The sequence below is a fragment of the Bos grunniens genome, chromosome 14 (assembly GCF_055505025.1).
Source record: "Bos grunniens cultivar Pamir isolate PY7600 chromosome 14, Bosgru_T2T1.0, whole genome shotgun sequence".
NCBI lineage: Eukaryota > Metazoa > Chordata > Mammalia > Artiodactyla > Bovidae > Bos > Bos grunniens.
Window position 1 is genome coordinate 19954133 of NC_141178.1, and position 26381 is coordinate 19980513.

General features: G+C 42.0%; 1 protein-coding gene across 7 annotated transcripts in view; it reads right to left on the reverse strand.

Moving 5' to 3' along the window:
- NCALD (neurocalcin delta) overlaps nt 1-26381 on the reverse strand; it is a 539433-nt gene that overhangs the window by 333269 nt on the left and 179783 nt on the right. For 2 of the 7 annotated variants that reach the window (XM_086336205.1, XM_086336199.1), the window contains exon 1: nt 18434-18485. The exons of the other annotated variants lie outside the window; for them this stretch is intronic. The gene's annotated coding sequence lies outside the window, so the exon portion shown is untranslated. Of the gene's footprint in view, nt 1-18433; nt 18486-26381 lie in introns of those variants that run through there. 7 annotated transcript variants of the gene reach the window in all.

The following is a 26381-nucleotide window of genomic DNA, read 5'->3' on the forward strand; positions in this document are numbered from 1 at the left end:
TATTTACTCTAAAAGTCTATTTACTCTAAAGATTGGAGAGAAATCCACCAGGATGCATTTTCTCATCATTCTCTTAGCTCAGAGAGCAGCACTCATTTGCTGCTTTTGGAAACAGCTCAGGTTGAGAAGATCACACTCCATGGCCTCTGTTTCTCTTTCACCAAGCTCTTACAAATGTGGTCGAATTGTGTTTTGAGCTAGTAATTGATCTTCCTCCCTCCTTGTCTTATCCCCTGAGATCCTTCCCTCTTTCCAGAAGGAGGTTCCCGCAACGTCCACTGCCTCACAGAAGAGACATTCCAGAGGAGCAAAATAAAGGCTCTTGGCTTTCTAAACCCAAGTACCTGGCATCTCAGAGCACACACAACACGAACAAGCCAGAGCAATGCTGACCACCTGCTCCTGCCCACCACCCCACACCCAGGCCTCAAAGTCTGGAGAGAGAGCTGGGACCGAGTAGACATGATGAGCCTGAGGAAAGGGCCCCTGAGTCCTTCCCCCACAATGCTGAGACAGTAGATGGTCAGCACCACACAAGCTCTTTTCCTCTCCTCACTCACACTCATCTTCAAACCTCCCTTCTCCCCTTCCTTGGCTGCACTGAGCTCCAAGTACCACCCATCTGCCCAGCAGCAGCAGCCAAATCCCAGGGGTGCTCAGGAATCCCAGGGGTGCTCAGTCCCAGGATGGTGTTCTGTGATTTTTAATTTTAAGAATCAAGGATCCCTTTGAAGGCTTGATAAACAGTTGCTTCTAAGGAAGTTCCCAGGATCACTCAGCCTAAAGATCCAGGCCACGGGCTGGGTAGCATATTGTAGCATCCATCCTTTCCAGAGTTTAGAGACACTGCCATGCCCCCAAATGTACGAGCTTTTGCTGCGACTGTTGCACAGATGTCCAGCTGGGCAGCCCTGGCCATTAGAGAGATGTCATGCGGTGTGGTGAAAGCTCTCTCAGAATACAGGGGAGTCACACCGCCTTGAAACAAACATCCATTTGGAGAAAAACAAAAATAAGCTTTCTGAGTAAACATGTTTTTTCTTCTTTCAGAGGAGTTAAGACTATTTCCCAGAGGCTTTATAAAGTGAAGGAAGACTCGAAGTTCTGGCAAATAACAAACTAAAAGCAATAGGGAGGCTGCCCTCCTGCCCATTCTGAACGAGGAGGGGAGCTGAGCAGAGGGTTCAGTAATTACCTGGATGTGCTCAATTGCTAAGTCATGTCCAATTCTCTGCAACCCTATGGGTTGTAGCCCGCCGGGCTCCTCTGTCCATGGGATTCTCCAGGCAAGAATACTGAAGTGGGTTGCCATTTCCTTCTCCAGGGGATATTCCCGACCCAGGCATCAAACCCATACCTCCTGCGTCTCCTGCATTGCAGGCAGATTCTTTACCGCTGAGCCCCTGGGGAAGCCCAATGAACTGGATGACTGCGGCCAAATTGCTTAACCTCGGCATCTCGTTTTTCTCATCTGTAAAAATGCCAGGGGTTTGTGCTCAGTCACTCAGTCGTGTCTGACTCTTAGCAACCCCATGAACTATAGCCCTCCAGACTCCTCTATCCATGGGATTTTCCAGGCAAGAATACTGGAGTAGGTTGCCATGAAGATAATTATCAAGGCCCCTTCCATCTCGTACAGTATATGACTTTCAAACTAGGAAAGGGACTTTCCCAGCTCAGGGTCCAAGGATTTGCCATTGACAAATGAAGCAAAGAAGGAAGAATTGTCATCATCAGCCAACAGGGCTATAGCCTGACAAATAACAGAAAAGAAGTGCTCTGTGGATTCTGTCATCCCGGCCTGGATGCATTCAGGCTGCATTCCCATCACGGATGATACCGCACAAATGGGCTATTCCATGCATCTCAAGAATGCTCCAACCATATTAGGAATTCTCCTAAGTGGCTTCTCTGCAACATTACACAGTGTTGCTCCTGACATGGACATTTCAGTCAGCCCCGAACTCGACTCTAGACAAAAATATTACAACTGGATGATTGTCAAGTGCTCAGTCTAATCACTGCTATTCTTTCCCCAGAGTCCTTAAAAATAAGAGTACCAGATGTTATGCTTGTATATTTAATGGGAAACTGAACGGGGCAAAACACAAAATGCAGCAAGCCTAGTTGTAATATTTAACTGTTTTTGAAAACCCACCATCTAAACATACCAGAAGTAACATATTTTCAGAACTGTGACAAAGTCAAATGTCTTTCAAACACACACACACACACACACACACACACACACACAAAGCCTGTCATGAGTAATTCAAAATAAAGCAATCTGTCAGTTGTAAAATTCAAGAATCCTTTCCTAAGTAGTTTGAATGCGTCCAACTCTCTCAGTAGATACCATATTAACATATGAAAACTATTCAGAGAATTCCATCAACTTCAGAAAATATTAACTAAACAGTTGCTTAGTTAACATCAGGCTGGATCTCCTACAGGTACTTAGCCCTTATCAGAGTGTGTGCTAAGTCGCTGAGTCATGTCCGACTCTTTGTGACCCTATGGACTATCGCCCGCCAGGATCCTCTGTCCATGGGATTCTCCAGGCAAGAATGCTGGAGTGGACTGCCATGCCCTTCTCCAGGGGATCTTCCCAACCCAGGGACTGAACCTGAGTCTCTTACATCGCCTGCATTGGCAGGCAGGTTCTCTACCACTAGCACCACCTGGGGAGCCCCGGCACTTATCAGGAACAAACCTAATTCATCATGTGTTACCCAAACCAGTCCCCACCCTGCCAGCCCTTCTTATTAATCACACAAACGAGGAACCTGACCATAGTCCACTTTCTCTTCTCATCAATAACCAAATTCTATAGATTGTGCTTACAGAGGATCTTTGTCTCTTACTCTGTCTCTACTCTGTCTCTTTACTGCCACTATCTCAGATCAAATCTTCATCCCCAATCTGCTGAACAAGTTAAGATCTTCCAGCTTTTGACGTCTTCAATGAATTCATTCATCCTTGAGATTTCTCTTTCTCAAATACACAATTGATACGTCATTCCCTTACTCATACCACTCTTCAGTGACTCCCTGTTACTTACAGGAAGGACTCAATGTTCGAGATGGTGTCTGGCTTCACACTCCACACTCCAGCCTTGCCAAACTGTATACAGTTCTCCACTGATTGGTTTCTATTGTGATATTCAGGTCTCCACATCCTAAGTGATCAACACCTTCCCATCTCACCTTCTAAAGGGCCCATCTAACAATTCCACTTCTTTCCAGAGGAAAATTCCTTGACCTCACCTGGCACTACCCTCTTCCTCCACTGCTGAGCTCCAGCCAGATCCCTGTAGGGTCTGCTGCCCTCCACTGGGTCTCAAGTTCAAGATGATTTCCTCAGAGAGATCTTACTTGACCCCCAAAAGAAAATTTTATCCTTCTCTGATGTACTTTGCAACCTGCTATTCCTTTCCCTTTTTGCATTTATCACAATGACAGCTGTATGCTTACTTTTGTGGTAGGTTAGTTCAAAGTTCACCATCCTCAGTGGACACTTACTTCTGTGAATTAGGAATAGTTTAGATCCAAAGTTAATCCCCAGAGGCCTAGCACTCAATAAAAATTTAAGCCAATGTGTGATATCTCCAGCCACATTGCTTCTATGAATAATTTTCCACTCATTACCACCAAGCAATTAAGGATCACTTCCTCTCTTGCAGCTCAGACAGGTCCCTGAAAAAACTTAAGTCAGAACATTCATGATGCCTCATGCACTTCCACGTCGTTCTTCTACTACAAGCTTCTTGTATTGTTCCTTGCAAAAATCGTGTCATGTCTTTGAGGCAATTCTTCTTTAAGGCAGAATAAAGAGGGTACACAGGGGGTCACATGTTTTCAGATATCAGTTGTGAGGGTGCCACAAGAATGGCAGCAAGATAATTTGGTACTTCAATTGGCATTTAATTGCTTTTTTTTTTTTTTTTTGCAACACCAAATAACAAACATGAACTTACTATGCTTTTCCTTTATGCTCAGTTCTAACTAAATATTATATTGCTCTTAGGAACCAGGTATCCTACTCAGTGTCACTGATCCATCCCCGGCATCTAGCATAGTGCTTGCATGCTGTAGGTACTAATAAATGATGAAAAATGAACAAAAAACAAACAACAGAATGAAAAATGAACAATTCTTATCCTCAAAGAATTCACTACTTAAAGAAGTAAACAGCAGATATGCCCAAATTTTGAAATCATTACAGATACCTCACAAAATTGTGGCTTTTATAAGAGTTTCATATGGTTTAATCTAATACTTATGCATAGTAGTGTACCTGCATTCATTTTTTTCATTTTTCCATGTTTATTTTTAACTCTCATCCATTTGGACAAGATAAATTGTGGTGCAAACAGCAGGTGTATATAACCAGGTTAACCATATATTTTGGTTTGCCTGACACCAACCTGATTTAAGCACATGGCCTGAAATAAATATTTTCATTGTCAATAATTATTTTATATTCACTATAAATGTTTCACTCTCAAACATGTCCCAATTTGGATGACAAAACTCTGCAGTCTGCTAAAATCCTCTTAAGACATTCTAAGGCTTATGACCACAGCCATAAGAAAGCTTTCTCTCTCTCTGGGTGTTAATGCTTTCTCCTTTGAAGAGCAAAGATTGTGTATGAGCAGAATAAATACTGACTTCCCCTGAAGCCTCATTCTGAGGGGATGTCATATTCCAGGAAAACATAGTCCAAAAGTAACTAATAAACATAATCTTTCCTGGTTCTGGAAAAATACTAAAAAGAATCTAATATATAGCTCACAGCAATTTTTCTTCCAATTTCCTTCCACTCCTCTCCAAGGCCCCACACTTCAGAGCTACAGGGTGGGTGTGGGCCACAGGAGAGGAGCTTGGGCCTTTCTAAAGCCTCAGGACCAAACTCCTTCTGCCTCTCACTCACTCCAGCCCATTAACCTATCTTTAGAGTCTTCATCAGGGAATTCTAAACAGCAGAGAGCAGATCTGGCAACTTTCTTTAGAAGAGAGAGGAGGAGGAAGAATCTAAGTAAAGGCAAAATTCTTTCAAGGGTGAGGGGGGAAGGATTTCAAACACTGTATGTCAAAAATAAGTTACACAGACACCAAAAACAGGCACAGAGACTATACAAGATTAAAAGAGATGAAAGAGACATAATGGATCAAATGGATTCAAGATCCAAAACTTGTCTGAAGACATTTGAGTATGGACTGTATATTAGATGACTTTGTAGAATTACTGTTAATTGTCTTGGGTGTAATAATGACATTGTGGTTACTTAGAAGCATGTCCATATCCTTAAAAGAAACATGTGGAAGTATTTAGGGGTGAAGTACCATGATGTACTCAAACTATATACAAATGATGCCAAAGGAGAATGTGGACATTATACATACATCGTACTTAAACACAAACTTAGTCCAACGTGTATAAATATGAACTAAGCGAGAGAGGAAAAGTGCATGTATCAAAATGAAGGAACTATCACTATGTACAGTTCTGTTGACTTTTCTGTAGGCTAATTTTAAAAATGAAAAGAAATGGAAAATAAATAAATAATAAGTAAATAAACAAAGTCCTTTTCACGTGCATATTCAATATTCTACACAATACCCGAGTATTCTTTGAAGCTCCAACTGCAAGGACCCAAGGAAGAAACAATGCCCACAGCTTTTCATGTTGGGAGAGATTGTTTATTAAATCCTCAGGGAATCTAACTTTCTGATGGGAAAGTAATAGCTCCGGGCAATGCCATGAGGAGGACTAGCTCTGGGAGGAGTCAAAACTGACCTCTAGCATTTCCTGATGGCCTCTGCAACGTGGGCCCTGCCCCAGCACAAGGCAGTCTCCTTCCTGTGGACTTTGTCGCCCCTTTGCCCACCGTATGTGGGTTCCATCACCCCTCCTGATAAATGACCAGCAATTCAAGAATGAGTATGAGGCAGCCCCAGTCCCCCAGTGACTTATTCCATGGGTGACTACTTAATTCATCATTCAGATCAAGATACTTTGGAGAAGGCATGTACATCCTAGGTCACTACAGTCATGTCTGACTCTTTGCAACCCTATGGACTGACAGACTCCTCTGTCCATGGGATTCTCCAGACAAGAATACTGGAGTGCGTAGCCATTCCCTTCTCCAGGGGATCTTCCCAACCCGGGGATTGAACCCAAACCTCTTCTGTCTCCTGCATTGGCAGGCAGGTTCTTTACCACTGCATCACCTGGGAAGCTTAAGGAGAAGGCAACAGGGAGTTAACCAGACAGGGTACTGGGACAGCACATACTCTGAGACTAGCCCAGGAAAACTGGAACTGTCTCAATAACATTTGGGTATATGTCCATCCTACTTATATCCCATAAGCACATGTATCAAACAAATATGTAAAGGATGCCAATAGCAATCTTTAACCATATATCAAAACAATGTATTTCAAAGAATTCAAAGGAGGAATGAAGTAATTCCTTTGTAGGAATCAGGAAGAGAATCTCGGGAAAAAAGGAATTTCAAGCTCATGTTAAGATATTATAGTAAGATTTCTGCAGTTAGCAATGGGAGGCAAGGTCATTCCAAATGGAATTATGTGAGCAAAAGCCAAAGTAGGAAAGCATGGGGTATGCCAGGGAAATGGGAACCATCTAATATAGCTGATCTAAAGAGGTGCCCACAGAAAAGCCAAGGAGATGAGCCGGGGGAGGTAAATAGGAGTTGTAGGAAAATTGCATGCTCTGTCCAACAGACAATAGGGAGTCACTGAGTGTTCAGAGTGAGGATGGTAGTAAGACTGTGAATGGCCTTGACTATCAGGCTAAGCACTTAAGCCCAGGGAATCAGACAGACCTTTTCCAGAAGATTCTTATACAATAAAAATATCCATAAGTATAAATCCATATTCTCTATCCTAAAAACATGAATGATAGAAACCAAAAGTGGTAAAGAACCCACCTGCCAATGCAGGAGACATAAGAGACGTGGGCTTGATCCCTGGGTCAGGAAGATGCCCTGGAGTAGGAAATGGCAAGTCACTCCAGTATTCTTGCCTGGAGAATCCCATGGACAGAGGAGCCTGGTGGGCTACAGTCCATGGGGTCATACAGAGTCAGACACAACTGAAGCGAAGGGACATTTTCCAGAAGAGTCTTACACAATAAAAATACCCATTTTTGTAAATGGGTATTTTTGTAAATGCATATTATCTAGCCTAAAAATATGAATGAAATAAACCAAAAGAAAACTGTCACAGGTGTTGACGCCATAAGCTTCTCAAAACCACCTTTACTCTCTCCTGTGGGAGGTTCTGTTTTGTATGCTGGGCCAAGTATCACTTCTTCCGTCAATGTTTCCTCATCAACTTCTCACTTCTGTTGCCTGAAAACCACTGTCACAGAAATAGAACTGAGAGAATTTAAAAGTTCAGAATGTCCAAGCTTGAGAGGATGAAAACAGAAAACACAGCATTTGAACTAAAGGAAAAGCAAGTTACCCAGAGGTGAGAGATGTGATAAATTTCCACTGGGCATAGGAAATTACATTTTCAAGGCACAGCACGTTTTGAAAGCAAGTCCTTCTACCCCACCCCAAGAAGCCTGAGGCAATCTCGCATTTAATAAGACTAATTTATCTTTCCCAAAGGTTAATTTACAGATATTTATTGGATTACATAGGGAATTTCAGGGGGAGAGCAGTAAAAGATAGTTTTTCAGCTGTTTTTAATTCTATTGTAGCTAAGTTTGACTAGGCAAGAGCACATGCCTCATAGAAGAACAAGTCATTCTGGAGAAAAACTATTAATATCAAATCTTTCCGGAAAAGGTGGACAACACTGGCAAAGCAATCTCCTTTTCAGAGGAGAATGGCCCAACAGGAAGCCAGTGCTCCAGGCTCTCAATACAAAGCCAGGAATATTTGTAAACAGAAAGCACATATTCTCTTTCTATAGAGGGTGTGCCCGCTCTTCAAACATATTCCCTGGTCAGTTAAGGCCATAAATGAATGGAGAAAAGGCTGAGCTAGAGAAGTTGTTCTTGAGTTTTCAGTCCATGGAGTTCATATCTACAAAGGACATCCGGGAAAAATAAACAGGAGACAACTTTAAGAGGCTTCCGTCAGGCTTTGAGGTTTCAAAAAGATAACTGCAATTAAATGGAACACATCAAATATGCTTAAGTCCACAAAGTCATGCATATATATATATATGCATACTATTGGAAGATGAAAGGGACTCAGATTCATGATTTTGATGCTTGGTAAATAAAAGAGTCAAATATTTATCTTGTCTCTCCTATGTGAATAGCACCACTGGGTAATCAAAAAGTAGATGAGGGGAAGCAATTCTTTATGAAAGTATTCCATCTGCTAAATGAAAACATAAGTCTAAAATAAATATAACCATTTTGCCAGCCCCAGTGAATAAAGGAATCTAAGCACTGAGCATCAGCAAGAGTTAACATCACAAAGAGGACAAGACAGATATTACATGCTTCCTGATGGAAGAACACTCTTAGAATGTTGCCAAAGGAATTATATCTGAGTCTGATCAAGCCTCTAAATCCTTCTACCACATTACAGGGCTACAGAAGACAGAGGAACAGTGGAATGTGTCATGACTGTGAGAAACTCTACGGGTCAGCAGACTGGGTTCATCCACAGATAAACTATAAGGAAAAGAGAGATGGAGCAGGAACCTATAGATTAAAAGAAAGCTGTAGCATTTTTTTTTAAATAAGCACATTCATTTTTTTTAAAGCTGCTAAACTATAGGACCTAAGGATGCACATTTGGGTGATTACTGTTAAAGCGTAGGTAATGGTTACTTGTGAAGGGAAGTAAGGGGTTGATTGACACAGGGAACATGGAAGAGGCTTCTGGAGTGGGTGGTAATTTTTACCTGCTGAACTTTGGTTGTAGTTACAAATGCTTTTGCCTTATGGTAATTGACTAAGCTGGACTTCCCTCATAGCTCAGTTGGTAAAGAATCTGCCTGCAATGCAGGAGACCCAGGTTCAGTTCCTGGGTTGGGAAGATCTGCTGGAGAAGGGATAGGCTACCCACTCCAGTATTCTTGGGCTTCCCTTGTGGCTCAGCTGGTAAAGAATCCGCCTGCAATGCAGGAGACCTGGGTTAGATACCTGGCTTGGGAAGATCCCCTGGAGCAGGGAAAGGCTACCTACTCCAGTATTCTGGCCTGGAGAATTCCATGGACTATACAGTCCATGGGGTCACAAAGAGTCAGACACCACCGAGCGACTTTCACTTTCACTTTCTAATTGACTAAGCTATATATTTCACTTGGAAGAGGGGATCTATCTGTGTTTTGTTTTACAACAAAGTAACCTGATTTTTTAAAAAAAGAAGATACTTCTAGCAAACTCCTTAGAAGCATGAAAAAGGATATAAAGAAGCTTCTGATATTTTCCAAATTTAGGGGAAGTATGATAGATAAATAATGCATCAATGATTTATATTTGGGGAAGGAGAGTTAAAATATATTCAATACATTTCTATAATAAATATTAGAATAAGTTGGCTAGGAAGAAATATAATTCAATGAAGAAAACATGAAAGGAAAGATGCTGACTGGCTATGGCCTCCATTCCCAATAAATCTCATTGTGATTCCCTAAAAGTGTTATATGGTGGGGGGCTCATCCCCCACCCCCCACCAAAAAAGGGGATGACTCAACAATCATGGGGCAAGCCCTATATAAAAATCAAAACTTAGAATACTAATGTTTTGGGAAAACACCAGGCTTTTTTGTTGATTTTCTCCCTCAGAGAAACAGCTGCTGATTTTTCCCCTTGGAAGCACATTCCTAGGCTCTTGAACTCCTGGCCTTGGACACTTGATGACCACATGACCTAAGGTATCCACTATAAATTAACTGTGTCATTTGATCCCCATACCATAGACTCAGTTACGTGCAGTCCCAGTCTGTCACCTATATAGATATATATATGTATAATATATATGATAGGTCTACAGCAGGTCTGGAAGGTACAAGAAGTTATATAATTAGGTGACTCAGCTTCCTATGGCCACTACTTGTGCTACATTGCTTTCCCTTTCTCAGCCCACACCCATGACTTCATAAGGAGCTCCCTGTAACCAGTTAATGATCAAAAAAAGATCATTCTATTACCAGCACTAGCTGGAAACAGACTGGTGCATATTCACTCAGAGTGGCCCTGGAAAATAGTGGAGAAAGACAATCTTGCCCGTTGGTAGAACTTTACAGTACGTCTGAATATCCACTTTGTTTAGGCTGAAAAATAGCCAGAAGTGCAAATCTATACCAACTCATAAGTAGTAGTTAATGATTTAGCCAGATGGTCAGAGAATTAGAAAGGATGGAATTGGAAATTTGGTAAAAAGGAGGACTGTGAAATAGGTGTATGGATGATCTTTTGGAATGGAGAAAGGGTATTGAATATTTGTGTGTGTGTGTGTGTTCACACTCAGTTGCTCAGCCATGTCCTACTCTTTATGACCCCATGACCCCATCAGGCTCCTCTATCCATGGGATTTTCTAGGCAAGAATACTGGAGTGGGTTGCCATTGTCTCCTCCAGGGGATCTTCCCTACCCAAGGATCAAACTTGCATCTCCTATGTCTCCTGCATTGCAAGCAGATTCTTTACCACTGAGCCATCAGGGAAGCCCCATGAAATATTTGTATCCCTTGTGAATATCCACAAAACAGCACCACTGCAGAGGCTCTCAATGATAAGGTAGACAAGATAACATTCTGAGGATGTCAGATGACAGTCAGCCTTTTTTCCCCAGTGCTTTCCCTATGCTTTTTTTTTTTCCAGTGCTTTCTCCAAAGACTTGCCTTCAGAGTGTCAATGGCAGCATCAAGCTGGTTGTGCAAAGACCCACCAAGGCAAATCTTGCTATCACCATTGCTGAGTTCTCAACTTCCCAACAGCAGGAGCCAACAGTGAGCCCTGGTGGACCAGCTAGCCAATCTGATTACCTTGGGTTGATTACCTTGATCTCCTTCCAGAAAGAAGGAGGCAAAGATTTATCCTCCCTGGAATAAATACATTCTGGATATGGATTTGCCTTTTGCAAACACCACCATTCACATACTTATTGATCATCATAGTACCCATCACAACATTTCTTCTGACCAGGCACTAATTTCTCAGCAAAAGAATTACAGCAACTGGTTTATGACCATGAAATTCTCTGGTCTTGCCACACACTCCATCATCCAGAAGCAGCTGGCGTGACAGAATGGTGGAATCACCAACTGAAGGCTCAGTATTGTCACCCACTGGGAGATAACACCTTGAAAATTTATGGCACTATCTTATAGCCTGCAGTATATGCTTTGAGTCAACAACCCATATAGAGTGTTATTTCTTCCATAACTAGGACACTTGGATCTGGAAACCAAGGATTAAAGTTATAGGGTCTGCTTTTATTATTACACTTAAACAAAATTTTGCTTCCCACTCCTGAGATTTGGGGCTCTGCTAGTTCCATTATGGGCACAAAAAATGGTTCTACCATACTCAAATTTGAGACTTCCTCCTTGTCATTTTAGACTCCTTGTGCCATTAAACTAATGGACAAAGAAAGGTTTTGCTGTCCATGTTAAGTTGATTGGTCCCAAATGTAAAGATGAAAATAGGACTGCTGCTAAACAATAGGGGCCTGAAGAGAGATGTCTGTAATTCAGAGGATTCTCTGGGGTTCCATTTATTACTTCCATGTTCAGTAGTAAAGTTGATGGAGGATTTTACCAGCCCAATAAAGAAAGAACGACTAGGGACACAGACTCTTCAGGAATGAAGCCACAATCCAGCAGAGAAAGAATCCTCACAAACCAAAGGACTAGTTAAAAGGAAGCGGTACATGAAAGTGGATAAGAGAAGAAGAAAAGCATATAGCTACAGATATAGTTTCATATTGTTGCTGTTGTTCAGTCGATAAGTCATGTCAACTCTGCAACCCCGTGGACTGCAGCACGCCAGGCCTCCCTCTCCACCATCTCCTGGAGTTTGCCCAAATTCATGTTCATATGCAGATCCTATATCTATCTACCTACCACTATATACAGTTATGGCCTTGTGATCAGCTAGAGAAGTGAGAACTACAGCAACTATGTGTATTTTCTTCTTTGTTTTTTTATGTACATATTTGTATATAGAAATCACTTCCTCCTTTTTCCTTTCCCCTGCTCTGTCATATCAGGGATGCTGGTTGATCGTTTAACTTTACAATTTAGCCTTGTGGGTTATACAGTGGGATTTTGACTAACCTTAGTGAGAGTCACTAAGCTCATTCAAACATGGATGCACTGACTGATGAAACTTTGTTATCTCCCTTATTGGGGGAAAGGGGAGCATGCCTTCATTTGTTAAAGGGATAGTTGTATCAAGGGAAGCACTTCAATGCTGCTGGGGTTGTTTTATCGAGTTTGTGTGTGGGTAGAAGGCTGTGAGCGGATGCAAAAGAGACAAAGGGATGGACTGTGCCTCACAGCACCTTCCTCGCTCAACCCCACACTCTTTTCTGTGGACGTTCTTCCTTTCTATGTACATTCTATGCACACCACCTTTTTCAGACTAACTCAGCAGCTGGCTTCCTATTGGGTTCTATCATCTGGGGCACTAGCAGGAAATTGGAAGACAGCAGAAGGGAGAAGGCGTTCTGTTTCTTTGGATTACTGGCTGTGCCCACAGGAGCAAGGGCAGTGATGCCTCAGCTGGCTCTTGAGGACCCTGGCTTGCCCAGGCACCTCACTTCTCACAGAAGAGGGGAAGTGAACCAGCTGAGAGCAGGGACTGTCTTGGACTTATGGGTCCCCTAGTGCCTGGCCTACAGCAAAACTCATAGCAGTTTCATGGGTGTTTTATTCTGGTTTTATTTTGGTAAAACAAATATACAGAAAAATTACCTTCTGGACCATTTTTAGGTGTACAGTCATGTTAAGTATGTTCACTTTGTTGAAACAGATGTCCAGAACTTTTCACCTAGCACATCTCTATGCCCATTAAATAACAAGTCCCCTTTCCTCCTCCTTCCAACCCCTGGTAACCACCACTCTACTTCCAGTTTCTATTAGTTTTACCACTTTAGAAAAATAGGCAGATGATTTCTTTTAATTAACATAATTGTAGAATCTCCAAGTTGGAAAAAACCTTAGAAGTAATCTAGTTTAGAAGTTACCTAGTGCATGGTCCCACCTTCTCCATCTTAAATCCAGTAACCATTACTTTTTAATCATCTGATCTATGCTGGAAAAATCCCAGTGACTGCTTCAAAAAGGTGACCCATACTATGAGGAGACACTTTCTGAGATTTAAAAAAAAAAAAAATCAGTTCTTTCTTACATTAACAGGAAATGTTGAACTTATCCCCATTGATCTTGGCCTATTTTCCAGAACAGAACAAGTTTCACTTCATTGAAGTTTACATGTTTTTGTGGTATTTTAAAAACATGATTTTATCATGTGTTTTAGCCTGCAAGATTTGCATGGAGAAAATCAGGAACACAAGTTAAGACCATCAACTGCTGCTGATATTCAACACTCAGCAACAGCATACCATGTAGCCAGAGGTCTCCATAGCCAACGGGAAGGCAGAATTCAGGAGCCAATTTAAAGAGTGAATAAATTCTTGTTCCTGAGACCCGTTGCACACCCAGGCCTTTAAAAATAAATCTTCTTCCACATGTTCACAGGATTACTGACAGTTTCTCATTAGATGACTACTTAGCTCATTAATAAACCAAGAGATTCTCTCCAAGGTAGTCACAATATTTATTGTGATGCAAAGACGAAAACTGTCACTAATGAAATCTCATTCAGAAAAGTGCATCACCTCAAGATGATTTCTTTTTTAAAAACTTGTTATTAATTTAATTAATTTATTTATTTTACTTTACAATATTGTATTGATTTTGCCATACAAGATGATTTCTGAAGTTACAGAGGCAGGATACAATCCTGTTCTTGCAGTGTTTCAAGCAACATTCATGGCAACCTCTTCCTCAAATAACTGAACCATAAGTTCTTTATACCACAGATTTACACTGTTGCTATGTGTGCTCAGTTGCGTTGTGCCCGACTATTTACAACCCCATGGACTGTAGCCAACTAGGCTCCTCTGTCCATGGGATTCTTCAGGCAAGAATACTGGAGTGGGTAGCCATTCCCTTCTCCAGGAGATCTTCCTGACCCAGAAATCAAACCTGGCTCTCTTGAGTCTCCTGCATTGGTAGACGGATCCTTTACCACTAGCACCACCTGGGAAGCCCCATAGAAATATAACCAAATAATAATAATAATAACAAATTTGAAGAACATGGAGGCTATGATGAAATGCCTCTGATGGAAGATCAGGAGCTGAGCGAGCCTTGCACAAGAATTTGACTATAGGAGGTTACTGCCTCTGAGATGTGATATATGCCTTGGGCAACTGTCTTCAGCATCTTCATCATGATTATTGTTGAATGCACTCAGTATGCCTTGGATATACTAGAAGCATTTAATGTCAGTTTAAGAGAGAAATGTAAAAATTGGTAAAGGCCAGGAAGCAATAATTTATAAAGAATAAATGTAAATTGTAAATAAACATATGGAAAAACCTCTCTGGCTTGTAATCAAAGAAATGCCAATGGAAACAAAGTAAGATACTGTTTGTGTCTCATCACTGAGAACAACAGGCATTCTCAGTACTATAGACACGTAAGCTGGTGCAGCCTTTCAGAGATTAATTGCTAATATGTAACAGGAACCGTAAAAATATTAGTATATTTTCATCCAGAAACTTTATTTCCTGAAACAAAGAAATAACTTTTTAAATGGGCACACAAAAAGTGTGTACCAGGGTTTCACAATTTGTAATCATCAAAAATCAAAAACATCCAGGGTGTAAGTGTGTGAACTTCAAAATCACCTAAATAAACAGTGAGATGGTGTTCAAAAAAAAAAAAAAATCCAAATAGCAAGCAGTGGATGGTAAATAAGTTATGACTCACCCAGAAGATGGAATTCTATGCAACCATTAATAAAAACAAACATTACATAGCACTTACCATGCAGCAGCCTCTATTCTAAGCAATTTGTAAATATATTAACACATTTAATCTTTACTATAATTCTATGATGTAAGTACTATTATTGCCCCCATTTTACAGAGAAAAACTAAGGCAAAGAGGTTAAGTAATTTGCCCAAGACCACTGATTTAGATGGCGCTGAGCTATTCAAACTCAGGAAGGCTGTTCTGATTGCAGAATTCTGTACTCTCAACCATCATACCATTATACTATAGAAGAATATCTAATGTCACATTAAAAATCTCAAAATATACTTGTAAAAATGTTTTAAATGAAATTATATTGGGTGCGTGTGTGTGAAAGGTTGCTGCTGCGAGCCAAGTACTACACCAGGATTTGTGACCTCCAGAGGAGAGGATTCTGATCTGGGGTCAGAGATGAGGCTTGACTACTTGGAGCATTTTGTGTAGCTAAGTTTTATTAAAGTATAACAGAGATAGGGAAAGCTTCTGACAGATATCAGAAGGGGACAGAGAAAGTGCCCCCTTGCTGGTTTGCAGCAAGGTGTTTTGTCTGTTAGAAAGCTGTTAGTCATGTAAGAGAGACACCTCAGGGCTGACGGAGTTTCACCAGGCCCCTCTCCCACAATCTGCACTTTTGAGATAAGATGGCATGAGGTGTATCATCCCCCAGCCATAAAACAATTGACAAGAACACTGGTTTGTTGAGCCATTATCAGCCCAAGTTTTGAGAAAATAAAAGTTAGTCTTAGGCAGAACCATTTTGAAGAAAGGCAAATTCCAAAGCAAATACACAGTTTCATTGACCTAAGAAAACACACATTGGTTAGCTCAAGGCAGAGCCAGGTGTCGTCAACACAGAATTAAAAGAACCCCCTTTTAATTTCATGTAGAGAAGGAAAAGAAACATCTGCCATTTGCAGTTTATTTCCTCCTGCTGCCTGGGGACCTCTGGCCTTCCCGCCTGTTACCCTCTCATATGTGTATAATATATATGCACATGTATGGCAAAATACCAACTGTTATTGAAATCATATACAATGTTTTAAACTTTTTTCTTTCTTCTATTTTTCTAATTTTATTTTTTTGCCAAGAACACATGTAGTTGGCCTTCTGTAGCCACTGGTTCCACATCCATGGATTCAACCAACCACAGGTCCACAGAAACCTACCCACCCAAAGAAACCCATTGGTGAAAACCACAGATACAAGAGCCCACGGTACTAGGCAATTTTATACAAGGGACTTGAACATCTATGGATTTTGGAACCAATCTCCCACAGATGCCAAGGGATGACTGTGTTACATTCATAAATTTCAAAATAAAAGAATGCTCTCGGTACCATCACTGAAATATTCCTGATGGCCACTGCCCTCAGCCTAGAACTGGAAGGGACCCAGTTCTTAGCATGACTATTTGAACAAACTGAAGTATTTCACATCAGTTTGCCTCCTTCTTTCTTGACCATGAGATACAGCTGTTGTTTTTAAATCTTCAAGAAAACTAAATAAAGGACCTTAACCTGAACTGATAGCACTTTGTGTATATATATATATCTTTTAACAATAAATATTTGTATGATTTCAACACCTGAAGTTTCAAAGCACTCAACCTGTGCCCAAATAAAGTCTCTCTACGCTCTGCCTTCAACCCTGAGCCATCTGAGTTTATCAGTGTGCATATACTTAACTTTAGCAACAGTTTCCAGCTGGTGAGGATACTGTTGCTTCGTATGGGGTCTTCTAGGGCCTCTGACTCATTGAAATTCCCTAATGGCCATTGCTTTACGGTACTAAACTGATCCTAGGGCTCCTCCATGGTAATTCTCAACTGAACCGATTTGGGGATTTAAATTGCCTTCAGGGAATGGGCAAATAAAATATGACAGAAATCAAACCAGCACCATCCACACAGACTCTGTCCACACCATGTGGAAAGAAAACAATTGTCTGTGGGCCAGTGGGACAGAGGCAGTAATTACATTCTGTCAAACAGCAATCCTTGCTGTGGACATCCATCACATAGTACTGTGTGCAGGGTTTGCAAAGTATGTAAGAAACAGGGTGAGCCTGTGTGCCTGCAAAGGGTGCTGCATCAACTTTCACCAGAATCAAGTCCACAAACTCCCTGGCTGTTCTCCCCACCTGGCATTTGGTGGCCTTGATTATTCCCGTGGCAGAAAAGCCCCTAGGAAACCTAAGCAGAAGGCTCAAGATTCTATAGCATTAACCAGAATAGCACATAAATATGTTTAGGGGACGTATCCCTGTGCACTAGTAACCCATTCCACAATTTTCTAACATTCACTTTGGCAGTGTTGTTGAGATCCCTCTGGGCTCCAAAACTGCAACCGAGTGGGCAGAATTCTAAGGTACCCCCAAGACTCCATTGCCCAGGCTGTATCCACCTGTATAATCCCTCCCCTCTAGTGGGGAACTGTGATGGGATGGCCACTTCCTCAATTAGGTTACATTATATGCTTCCCCAGTGGCTCAGACGGTAAAAAATCTGCCTGCAATGCGGGAGACACAGGTTCGACCACTGGGTCAGGAAGATCCCCTGGAGAAGAGAATGGCTACCCACTCCAGTATTCTTGCCTGGAGAATCCCAAGGACAGAGGAGCCTGGTGGGCTACAGTCCTAGGGGTTGCAAAGACTTGGACATGACTGAGCGACTAACACTTTCACTTCCTTTCATATGACTAGTAGTGAGGGGGCACCCACTCCATCCCAGCCAGCCAGAGAGAGGTGAGTTCCTCCTGGCCTGGAAGAAAGCAGACATCTGTGCTGCAAACTGCCTATGGGAGAGACAACTGGCATGGAACCTCAGGAGTTCTCGAGAGCTGAGGGTGCTCCCGGCCAAAGGCTAGCAAGGAAGGAGGGATGTCAGTCCTACAACCTCAAGGAAATGAATCCAGCCAACAACCAGTGATCTGAGAAGACAGCCCTGAGCCTCAGATGACAGCCCCAGCTGCCACTGGATTTCAGCCTGAGATGACCTTGAGCAGGATCCAGCTAGCCTATGCCGGACTCCTGACCCCCAGGAACTAAGAGATAATAAACTTGTGTTATTTGAAGTCCAAGCCCCCAGCAATAGAAAACTAATGCAATGACCATCCTGGTGACATTATCAGCACATGTGCTGCTAAAGTTCTTTCTCATACTTCTACTCTCTTCAGAAGGAGTGCCTGTCCATAACATTCACCCCTAAGGAACACAGAAAGGGATAATTGATATCTGTTTAATACTTTGGAGTTCATTGAACCTCCACATGAAATCTCACTTGAATTTTTCATCATTAATCTGAAGGAGTGCAGGCAGTGATAATTAGAAACAAAGATTCAGGAGCCACGCTGCCTGAATTTGACTCCCTCTTCTCCCCCACTTACTCACCAGATGAGCTCAAGCCAATTCCTTGACTTCTCTGTGCCTCAGTTTCCTCACCTGTAAAACAATATGATAAAAGCCTAGCTCCTATTAAGCACTGGACAAGTGTTTATTGTTCTTATAATCAATGCTGGAATCTAAATACACCACAAAAGCACAACTAACTTTGCTTGTTTCCTGCTATAAAACATTGCAAGAACTAAAGCCTATGGTTTTAGCAGGTTCTACAACATTGAGTGAAAGTCACTCAGTCGTGTCCAACTCTTTGCAACTCCATGGACTATACACAGTCCATGGAATTCTCCAGGCCAGAATACTGGAGGATTCTGAATGAACTCCAGAATTCCGGAACACTGGAGTGTGTTTTCCTGGAGAAAAGTAACCCACATCAGGGAAAGAACAGATTTCCACCATTTACCTATTGTCCTGAGTAGAATGTTAAGGAGGGTGGGGTGTGGGGGGATGAACACGGGCAAGAAAGAATGTGCTTTTTGCACCCCCTAGAAAAGACCACAGCTCCAGGGGCAAGCAGGAGTGTGACCAGGTAAATCAAATCCTGGTTCCAACAGAATTCTGGATTTGAGATGAGACACAGATGCAAGTGGGTTCATGATGCTATAATTAGACTCACACAGCCCACATCACACACACTCTGGAGCATAGACGGGCTGCCATGTTGACTAGCTGCAACAGGCGTTCCTCCCAGGTAAACTCAGTCACAGAAAATCCATTAAAAAACCAGTTGGCGGAGGGTTGGCAATGCCTCCCAAGGGGCTGCCAAATCCATATGTGACAATAGTGGTCTTGTCACTGGGATTGTTCAAGGTGAGCTGCTAGAGTATCCACCTTCTTAATATGGAGACAGGCTACTTTCTAGTTCAAAGAGTACCCCGCCAGGCTGTCCCATAGGTCAGGGCTGCTGTGGACATGAGGGTGCTTTAGTTTGTGGGCACCGCTTTGGTTATACTCTGGAGAAGTTGAAGGGATAAAGGCATATCTGCCCAATGTGTTTTGGTCCCATTATATCACTGACCAAAGGCTTACTTAGTCATCCTTCATCTTCTTGACTAATTTCTCAATTTAAGTGTTAAAGAACTCTTGTCAGTGTGGAGGGAAAATGTGAGTATATCCTTTTGTGTGTGTGTGTGTGTGTGTAATAAATGCCCCTCTTTTGTCTCTACCTGTGCACAGCCCTCACCTGAGCAGCCTTCATGCCACAGAGAGACGAGGCCCTTTATTTCTGATACTTTCCCATCACTCCTCTCAGGGCTTCCCAGGTGGCGCTAGTGGTAAAGAACCTGCCTGCTAATGCAGGAGACATAAGAGACACAGGTTCAATCCCTGGGTCGGGAAGATCCCCTGGAGGAGGGCATGGCAATCCACTCCAGTATTCTTGCCTGCATAATCCCATGGACAGAGGAGCCTGGTGAGTTACAGCCCATGGGGTTGCAAACGGGGGTCGCAAAGTGTCAGACAAGACTGAAGCAACTTAGCACGCATCACTCCTCTTCCCACTAAACAATCAGTCATGGACAAAGGAAATGGAAAACTACAAAAAGGAACTTTACCTTATCTCCTAATCACTCAAAGACATATTGATTCATTTCAGAGCATTTACCTTAATTCACACTGGAAGCTATCCCGAAAGATCCAAAAAGAGGTAGGAAAGCTTCAATGCCTGCAGGTGTGCAGTTAACCCACAACAACTATGTGATCAGGTTGAAAGGAACAAGCCTAGATGACTTGGCTTTTAAAACACTGTGCAGACCTACCAGCCAAACAAAAATCTCACCAGTGGGCCACGGGTGGCTTGGGGCCACTTTTGTAAGGACCCCTGACCTAGAGAGTAGGAAGTTCTTTCAAAAGCCAGTTTGATACGAGGAATGCAGACCCCCAAGCAAAGACAGGAGGAGCTCAAAAGAGAAAGTCAAAGCAACTGAAACTGCTCTCTGAAAACTGCCAGCCCAGCTGATAGGTAAACTCAGAATTCTCCACTTGGCATGGCCTGGAAGTCTAGGGACAGGCTGCAATGACACACAAGTCTAAACACAGAGGGCTGCAATCAAGAGCAAATGCCTCCCTGCTGGAACCCAATTACCCTTGAGATTTTGACCAAAGAAAAACATTTCCTCTTTCTAATCAAAAAAAAAAAAAAATCCAATCACTACTATGGTAGAGTGGGTTTCAAGCCATTTAGCTCCTCTAATCAGGGCATTACCCATTGAGTAGAGGTCTTTTTCCTGGGAAGAACTCCCTGCTAAAATCCCTCTGAGAGCACATTTCGTCCTAGCTTGGTCCAGACCTAACAGCACACACAGTCCTCCGTGAGTGTAGTCTGTGGATTACGTATGTGGCAACGTGTCAAAATGAGAACTTTTCTCTCAGTTTAGAGACGACAAACCCATGGCAAACTTTTAGTGCCCAATAACCAGTGACAGAATGCAGACCCCTCACCTTCAACAAGAATATCAAAGAGAGAGACAAGAGGGAGACAACTGAGAAAAGAATTTGTGAGAAGGATTTATTTGGAGAGAGCTATATTTTTAACCCCTGGGAAAGAGGTGAAGGCCAGCTATTTCCACTTCAAGCCTGGTGAAGGGCAGTTTACTCCTGCACTGCAGAAGTCACCTTGGATTGAAAATCCTACAAGGTGGGAAGCGGACTTGAGTGGCCGACCTGAGTTCAAGGATGTACTGGAAGCAGATGGGCCTGCACTCCCAGAGCTCATCAGTGCAAAGAACGCTTGCATATTTCCAGTGACAAAGTGGACAGGGGGCTGTGTGAGGACTGGTGTGAGGTCACCTGAGGGCCTTCTAGTAGGGTCTCCTAGATGCTTGATGAAAGCTAGAGGTGACTCTAGATTCCTTGGGATGAAGAGGGAGTAAATGAAGAGCCAAAGAAGAGACGGTGCATCGTCTGCATAAAGAGAACTACACTGGGGAAAGGCCCCAGTGATTAGAGCCGCACGCAGGGGTGGGAATGTGGGTGGGGGTGGGAGTGTGGGGCTGGGGAAGTGGGTAGTCTCTGAAGAGTCTATAAAAACACCCAGGAGGAAAAACTTTAGCCTTAAATACCTGCCAGGTCCAGAGACTATAAAGCTGTGTGACAGCAATGACGTCAAGTCAAAACTTTCTGGCTCCCCTCATCTTTCCATTCTGACAAGGAGGATTCGAGCAGCCACTGGGATGGGAGGAAAAAGGAAACATGCGTGAAGGGACCGAGCACACCCCTTCTCTGTGTGTGCCAGGAGAGGACCCACCACAGCAAACTGCCCTGCCAACGAAAAGGTCCCCTGAGACTTACCTTAGATTTACTGTCATCAAGGTATTAAAAGCGAACTGTAAACTCACCTCTCACACAAGGAAGTCATTTTGGTCATACCTGCTTATTCTTGTTTAAACTTTTCATCACATAATTATGGGCATCTAACTGGATTCCTCAATTAGCATATGGCCCATGTGAGTCCTTGACTCATTTCCATTTGAGGATAATATTTTGCTGAAGTTTAAGCTTTGGAAAATCTTCTTTAATGAGAAAGAATTTAGAGGGTTTGGTGGGCTTGTTTGGTTGGTGGGTTTAGTTTTGTTTTTTGATGTTCTTCCTCCTGCTTTCTATATTTCTAATTGTTCCCATAGAGTTGATAGTTATCTTGTCCTTAATCTAGCAGCAAGTATCTGTACTATTGATTCAACATTACTAGGTCATCATGGATTGAAAATCTGGGTGTTAGCAAATTGCTGTAAAAATAATTAAAGTCCGAGGATTGGAGGCTTGGACAAGGAAAACTCAAAGAAGTGGGGACAACTAAGTGACCTGAACTTGGAATTAAAATGTAAAAGGCAAAATGTCAGGAGGTTAGCAAGCAGCTGTTCTCCATTTCTATCACAGAATTTTTTTTTAAATAAAAAAATGCAGCTACCTATGTTGTACTAAATCAGGTTGGAGGTAGAAGGAGGGGTTGGAAGGGGAATGTTTTGTAGCTGCTCATTTTCTTTGCTTCCTTGTCCCTTCCTGAAAGGCCAAGCCAGAAAGATGACACCCAGCTGCTACTCCTAAACTCTAGGACTTCGGTTGCATCACTACTGGGAGGAAAACTGATTCTATCATTGGTTCAAGAACTCTAATTTGCTTCAAATGACTGATGGTAAAATACTATCAGAATCTCTGAGTTAACACTCAGAAGTATGTTAGAATCTCAATATATTTTCAGTTACTTGCCATCAGCTATGGCCTTCATTTTAAGTAGAACGTGTTAAAACAACATATGGAAAATTGCTATGTGAGTTATTTTAAAGTAATTCTTTTTTTAAGGAATTTACGTCTAATTAAGTCTGATAAAATACTAGAAGAGAGAGAGAAGAGGAGTTTGGGAAGACAGCTGGAGAGTCTGTAGAGTTTTTATTTACAACTTTAAATGACGAATAAAGTGACCCCCCAAAAAGGAGTTAATCCTTGCTAGGATTAACAAGGAATTTGAGGACTCAGAGAAGTGGTTCAGGAAGAAAAGAACATTTGGGAAACTGCTCTCCTGGGCTGAGGAAAAAGCTCAGCATAGCTTCTCCAGGCATGGGAAGGAAAGGACCACACCTCATTCTACAAATGGGGTCAGCAGGGTGAAGAGGGGTGGTTGACATATCGAACACATGTTTCTGTAAGTTAGAAAGAATTTTTGTGACCAATCAGAAGGGACTCCAAAAGGCATCCAAAGAGTTGCATGGGGGAAATTTAAGAAGGATTCCTTTAACATTTGGAGAGGATCTTTATTATCAAGTGCATAGCCTTGGAGCAAGTCTATATGAGTTGGATTGTAGCAATGTCAGTAGCTGTGTGAGTCTAGGCAAGTTACTGGTCTTCTCAAGCCTTCAATTTTGATACTAATAAAACAGGGATGCTAACAGAATCTACTAGGTAAGGGGCTGTGAGATGTCAGTGTATTAGTATGTGAGAAGTGCTTAGAAGAAGGCCTTGCACAGAGGGGGTGCCCTGAAGTACACAGATTTCAGGAGACAACAACTCTACCAAAAAATGGATGAAGAAAACAGAGGAGAAAAACAAGGCTCACGAAGGTTAGCAACTGTTTAAAATCAAACTTAAGCCTCTATTTCTAAACTCAGGGCTTCCCACCATAATGCACTGCTGCCATGAAACCAAGGTTGTTGCTGTCATTCAGTCGCTCAGTCGTGTCCGACTCTTTACAACCCCATGGTCTGCAGCACGTGAGGCTTCCCTGTCCTTCACTATGTCCATTGAGTCAGTGATGCCATCCAACCATCTCATCCTCTGTTGCCCCCCTTTCCTCTTGCCCTCAATCTTTCCCAGCATCAGGGTCTTTGCCAGTGAGTTGGCTCTTTGCATCAGGCGGCCAAAGTATTGGACCTTCGGCTTCAGCATCTGTCCTTCCAATGAACATTCAGGATTGATTTCCTTTGGATTGAGTGGTTTGATCTCCTTGCTCTCCAAGGGACTCTCCAGAGTCTTCTCCAGCACCACAGTTTGAAAGCATCAGTTCTCTGATGCTCTGCCTTCTTTATTGTCCAGCACCGTAACTGAAAGGGACCAAGTCTAGCTTCCCCTCCTTTTGCTTCTATGGGCTATACTCTGAGGGAAGGTCATTGAGTAATGACCAAAATGTTGAGAACTGCCTCGATCAAAGGCATCTTAAAAGAAAACATAATGATTCCAGTCCACTGACCCTGGAGACAGAGAGTCTTGGCTCAAATCTCAGCTCCATTTCTACAGCAGCCCTGTGACCCTGAAAAGGCTTTTAACCTCACTGAAACATAGCCTAGGAGTATTATGTGCCCATCTGAATGAGTGCATGTGAGAATAACATTAAAAATTCTTACATTTTATTCTTTGTTACATAACTGAGTTATATGTAATGCTTTACAAATAAAATGTGATTTGTGTAGAAAAAAAAAAGCACTGATACATGGTAAACCTTCAGATTTTACCTGTGCTTGTCATCATCATCAACAACAGGATTCAGCTATCCAACTGATACTTGAATTTCCTCTACACCACTGACTTTTCAATTTCCTCTCGTCAAAACTCATGGAGGGGAAAAAAATACTAGCCACATGTGGTACTAAGCCCCTGAAATGTGGCTAATGCAACTGAGGAATTGAATGTTGACTTTTATTTTATTTTAATTAAATTAAAAGTCACATGTGGAAAGTAGCTTCTCTACTGGTGTGTATCTAGAACTTATCATGGTACATCCTAATGACTTTAATGTAAAGAAAATGATAATAAAAGGTGCCATTACTTGAACATTTATCGGGGGTCAGGCATTAGTCTAAGCCCTTTATATAAGGCAATGGCACCCCACTCCAGTACTCTTGCCTGGAAAATCCCATGGATGGAGGAGCCTGGTGGGCTGCAGTCCGTGGGGTCGCACAGAGTCGGACACGACTGAAGCGACTTAGCAGCAGCATATGCATTATGTGATTTACTTCTCAGACAGTTCAGCCTGGGAAGTACCATTATTATGTCCTATTTTCGATTGAAGAAACTGAGATCCCAGCTAGTACGTCATGAAGTTGAGGTTCAAACCCAGGTCTGCCCCCAGAGCACAGAGCTGAGCTGTATTCCTTCCCACAACAATATCCACTGGCAATGTGTGTGTGTGTGTCTGTTTTTAATTTCAGTGGGTAGGAAAAAGAGCTGTATGAAAGACTCAAAAATAAATGACTCTTTCTCTACCCTTTAAAAAATTTCCTCTACTTAGTGCCCCAGACTGGCCTCTAAAAGAAGGAAAATTCTGAGTGAGGACTCTTCCAGTTCTAAAAACAAATGTCTCTGTGGCCCATCTGAAGCTATGGTACTATTTTTACACTTACTTTAGGTTTTTTTCTTGCCTGCTTCTGAGAGGATTTGAGGGGGATTATAGATTAAGACATGTGAAGATCATAAAAAGCAGAGGTCATTTGGAAAAAAATTAATGGGTTAAAGATTTTAAGCACCTGATTTCTGAGACAGAGGACTGACAAAAGCTTTCCAGCTAAGGCAATTAATTTATATTATTATGAACACATACTTAATAAAAAGGTGGAGGCATTAGCTTATGCACAGGACCTGTTGTTCTTTGTTTTTTCCAGACAATGAAATCCATCAAATTGGTATATGGTTTTCATTAAAGACACGGCTTGCTCATGTAATTTTCGTCTCTCTTTCAAACAAACAAACAAATAAAAATAGATAATATTGCAGGAAAATATAACTCAGTAAAGGCGGTTCTCTGAGAAGAGAAGCCACATAGCTCAGGAGCTCATTGTTTGAGAGTGTGTGAGTGTCCTTCTGCCCATGTCTGTCTGCACTAATTCAGACGTGGCTTGCCTGCAGGGTCCTCTCTGAATGGGCTCTTCTGTCCATTGTTGCTGATAACCACTCAAAACTGGACTAAGGGTTAATAGGCCCCTCCACTACCATAAAGGATGAGAAATGTGGCCACTTGGCTCTACAAATATGTTCTTTCATGTCAATGTGGGAAATCTTTATCAGTGAAGAACTGCCTGTTGTCACTTACTTGCAGTTGAACTGAATTTGTGCATGCGTGTATGTGTAAAGCTTTAAGTGTATTGAATTTGTGTTTCTGTCTCATTATTTGAAGAAGAAAAATAATCATAATTAATCACACACAAACACTAATTTGAAACAATAACGTCTATGGGGATTTTCTAAAGAGTAATGATTTGTCTTTATCAGATCAAACAGTTAGAGAAGTTGGTTGTCTCTTACCCCTCAGTTCACAGCTGCCTCTAACCCACTTTTTCCTTCCTATTTCCCTTGAGCTGGTCGTAGAGAATTAAGTTAAAGAGGATAAAGAAATGCAAAGCCTAAAAAAATAAAAATAAAAATAAAGAAATCCAAAGCCTTTGACAGCCTCACTGTACTCTCAATTCCATAGAGAAGTAAAAGGAAAACTTCATCTATAATTTTTGTTGTGAGGTGC